We start from the raw sequence: 430 nt of genomic DNA, 5'->3' as shown, positions 1-430 counted from the left end.
TTCTATGTCCTTTGTGTCTTTTCAGGCTGTAAAATGAAGACCTAAGTGTATTTCTTGCTATCAGTCCATGGTGTGCAGTAATGACAGTGTCTGGCAGTAACTTATCACTTGGGTGGAATAGCTCTGTGTATCTTTTATTATTTTCTTCTACAAACAATAAAGAAGTGTGGTGGTTGTACACAAGAAGAGGCATTAGACAATAAGATGCTGATAAGTCGTACCTGGCAGTCTGGCAGCAGCTGCTAGTTCAGCATTAGGAGAGAGGGAGGAGGGACTGCGAGCAAGACTGAGCACAGCTACCAGCAAGACACAAGCATCACCCGGGCTCATTGTGTGCTGCAAGGACAACTATCTACACCAGCAAGCCACATAGCTCTGCTCACCTCTCAGCAAGAAAGTGCTCATACCCTGTGAGGAGGACTAATACCCT

The sequence above is a fragment of the Pyxicephalus adspersus genome, chromosome 1, assembly GCF_032062135.1.
Source record: "Pyxicephalus adspersus chromosome 1, UCB_Pads_2.0, whole genome shotgun sequence".
In the NCBI taxonomy this organism is placed as follows: Eukaryota; Metazoa; Chordata; class Amphibia; order Anura; family Pyxicephalidae; genus Pyxicephalus; species Pyxicephalus adspersus.
Note: the sequence above shows the minus strand (reverse complement) of the source record.